The sequence below is a fragment of the Bubalus bubalis genome, chromosome 7 (genome assembly GCF_019923935.1).
Source record: "Bubalus bubalis isolate 160015118507 breed Murrah chromosome 7, NDDB_SH_1, whole genome shotgun sequence".
NCBI lineage: Eukaryota > Metazoa > Chordata > Mammalia > Artiodactyla > Bovidae > Bubalus > Bubalus bubalis.
This window is the reverse complement of record NC_059163.1, coordinates 101,047,722-101,051,804: the sequence shown is the minus strand read 5'-3', so window position 1 is coordinate 101,051,804 and position 4,083 is coordinate 101,047,722.

Here is a 4,083-nt window from a genome sequence, read left to right as displayed (position 1 = left end):
GCAATGGCACCCCACTCCAGTACTTTTGCCTGGAAAATCCCATGGATGGAGCCTGGTACTCTAAAAGTATCAAATTATAGATAAAAACTTAAGTACAAAAGTCAATATTTATTTAGAATAAAAAGGAATTAAAACAACTCACAAATATTAGAAAGATGATATACTACAAATATCCCTAAATCTAGAAAAAGGCAACATTCTTATTTTTCAATTACATCACATCCTTTCATAATGCTTTTTTCCTACATATTTTGGCTGCATGCTTTTTGATCAGCTCTTCATGTGGCACCAAGACTGTAATATGGTTTTCAATAGAGAGAAAAGTGTCTTCCTCTAGCATGGCTGGTCAAAATTTGTGTTTCATTATTGATAGATGCAATGCATAAAACATGCAACTTCACACACAGATGTACTCACTGCTACAGGATGGTGAGCCAGAAAGACAGGAATTCTAATAAAATCTATTTTAGATGATTTCTAGAAAAATGTCTTTGGAGTTTATATATAATGTATAATCAAGTATACTCCTGACAAGAGAGAATTTCTGCTTTGATGTGGCATTGATGATAACAGAATCTTCTGCTTATAATTTCACACATCTGACACTTGGAGGAATTTTCCACAGAATTGCTTCTGGCTCTAATCATTGCAAACCTTGTTTCTTTCTATTCCCCACACACTTCCAGCGCTAGGTGCTGCAGGACACATTCTTATCCTGACATGACCTCTGACCCAGGCCCTTCAAGCCACAAAGCCTGGTAAGTTGACTCAAGGGCAGGAAGAGTGTCCAAAAGTCATTCCATACCAGGTTAGCCAGGAATAGCTTAACTGTAAGAGTGACTGGGACCTCATAAATATACATGCCCTGAGCCAAAACTCACTGTGCCCCCAACTCAACTTTCCTGTAACCAGATCCCCAAAATGCTTGTGTCCTTAGTAGCATCACTTGACTGCACTGTGACACATGAAAGTATTTTAATTTTTTGCAAAGTGCACAAAATTCTATAACTATGTGAATGTGTCAGGATCCCTCCCAGGACCTTTGAAGGAGCCCACATGTGCAAGGATACCTCTACGAGAGGAATTGGGAAGCATAAATTTCACTCACCTCATGGTAAGCCTAGCTTTCACGATGCTAAATGAATGATCAAAAGCTTCCTCACACCCATGTTCTTTGTATAGTTAATTTTTGATCATTTGCACTTTGGCAGCAGGGAATAAAGTTTAGACAACCCTTCTGGGTTTGACTAATGTCAAATGTTTGACTGTGAATAATGGAAAGAGAGTGGGTAAATGAGAGAGGAATTATTTGAAGAATTGGAAAGTGGTTGTGTGGATGGAAATTATGAGCCATGAGGGAAAAATATAAGCATTTCCTCTGTCCTTTATATCTAACATAAAGGATAGAAGATGATCCTCAAAGACAAGATGTCTACCTGATTTGCTTAACCAAGGGAGTCAGAGGACTGGCTTTTGTTCAATCCAGAAAGGTCTGCAACTAAAGAACCTATCTACTAAAAGTTAATTTGAGCTGTTCCTTGGTATCTTATTTTCATGTGGGCCTAAGGCCAAATGATTTTCCTAACCATGTCTATAAATGGAAAGCACACAAGGTTTGTTTTTAGGCTTGGTGATAGTAAATTAGAAAATGCCAAAGTCTGTATCTGTTAAAGTGGCAGTAATGAAAATGTTAGTTTGTAGGCCACTAAATTCTGTTTGGTTTTGTATTCTTTGGTTTAACTGAAGGCATCGGTGTTAAGTAAGAAGAGACCTTAGCTATTGGGTAGATTTCTTTATAATAACAGGAGCACTCTTCTGGTTAATAATTAAATTACACTATTAGGTCTTCAGATTCTTCAAGCTAGGCTTCAATAATAGGTGAACCGAGAACTTCCAGATGTCAAAAATGGATTTAGAAAAGGCAGAGGAATCAGAGGTCAATTGCCAACATCTGCTGGATCATAGAAAAAGCAAAAGAATTCCAGAAAAACATCTACTTCTGCTTCACTGACTATGCTAAAGCCTTTGACTGTGTGGATCACAACAAACTGTGGAAAATTCTTTGAAAGATGGAAATTCCAAAGCACCTTACCTGCCTCCTGAAAAATCTGTATGCAGGTCAAGAAGCAACAATTAGAAATGGACATGGAACAATGGACTGGTTAAAAACTGGGAAAGGAGTACATCAAAGCTGTATATTGTTACCCTGCTTATTTAACTTAAATGCAGAGTAAATTGTGCAAAATGCTGGGCTGGATGAAGCACAAGCTGGAATCAAGATTGCTGGGAGAAATATCAATAACCTCAGATATGCAGATGACACCACCCTTATGACAGAAAGTGAAGAGGAGCTAAAGAGCCTTTTAAGGAAAGTGAAAGAGGAGAGTGAAAAAGCTGGCTTAAAACTCAACATTCAAAAAATGAAGAGCACGGCATCTGGTCCCATCACTTCATGGCAAATAGATGCGGAAACAATGGAAACAGTGTCAGACTTTATTTTCTTGGGCTCCAAAATCACTGCAGATGGTTATTGCAGCTATGAAATTAAAAGACCTTGCTCTTTGGAAGAAAAGCTATGACCAAATTAGACAGCATATTGAAAAGCAGAGACATCACTTTGCCAACAAAGATCTGTATAGTCAAAGCTATGGTTTTTCCAGTAGTCATGTATGGATATGAGAGTTGGACTATAAAGAAGGCTATAGTCCAACTCTCATATCCATACATGACTACTGGAAAAACCATAGCTTTGACTATACAGATCTTTGTTGGCAAAGTGATGTCTCTGCTTTTCAATATGCTGTCTAATTTGGTCATAGCTTTTCTTCCAAAGAGCAAGGTCTTTTAAAGAAGGCTAAACACCAAAGGACTAATGCTCTAGAACTGTGGTGTTGGAGAAGATTCTTGAGAGTCCCTTGGACTGCAAGAAGATCAAACCAGTCCATCCTAAAGGAGATCAACCCTGAATATTCATTGGAAGGACTGATGCTGAAGCTGAATCTCCAATATTTGGCCATCTGATGGGAAGAACTGACTCATTGGAAAAGACCCTGATGCTGGGAAAGACTGAAGGTAGGAGGAGAAGGGGATGACAGAGGACGATATGGTTGGATGGCATCACCCACTCAATGGACATGAGTTTGAGCAAGCTCCAGGAGATGGTGAAGGACAGGGAGGCCTGGTGTGCTGCAGTCCATGGGGTCGCAAAGAGTCGGACACAGCTGAGCAACTGAACAACAAATTAGATCTTCAGATAGAGGAAAGGCAAATAAATAAATTTCAAAGGCATTAACATGCAATCTATTTTTAGTTAGTATGAAAACAAAGAATAGATCAATAAAAGTAACAAGGACTTTAACAGGTTTTGACTCCAGTCAGTTAAAAGAGTTAAAGTCAAACAGTTAAAGCTGTTTGACTTTAACAGCTATAGATCACTGGATGTCTTCCCCACCAAGCTGCTGGTACTGCTAGGCAGAGAAATATGTTGATAAAGGGGTCAGAACCTCCAACTGCCTTGATTTGTTCTGTCCTGTATTTATTTTCTCCTGCTTTGGGAATACATTACCACAAATGTAATAGCTTGCTCAGTCACTGAGTTGTGTCCCACTCTTTGTGACTTCCTGGACTATAGCCAGCCAGGCTCCTCTGTCCATAGGATTTCCCAGGCAAGAATACTGCAGGCAGTTGTCATTCCCTTCTTCAAGGGATCTTCCTGACCCAGGGATTGAACCTGGGTCTCCTGCATCTCTCCTTAATCACATCTGCAAAGTCCTTTGCCATGTAAGATAACTTATTCACAAGTTCTGGGGATTAAAATATGGACATCTTTGGTGGGGGACGGGGGGAGTTCTTTATTCTTCCCTCCATATTTCCCTAGCCTAGAACTCATGGAACATCTCCATTCTTAATCTACTGAAGGGAAAGGTTTTCTACAGCAGTGGTAAGAGTAAGATAGATGTGAACAGCTTTTCTGTTTTAAAATTAATAATGATGATGATAACAGTAATGCTGGAGTACCTGAGAGATATTGAGGGTTCAGTTACAGACCACCACAGCAAAGCAAATACTAATAAAGCAAATCAC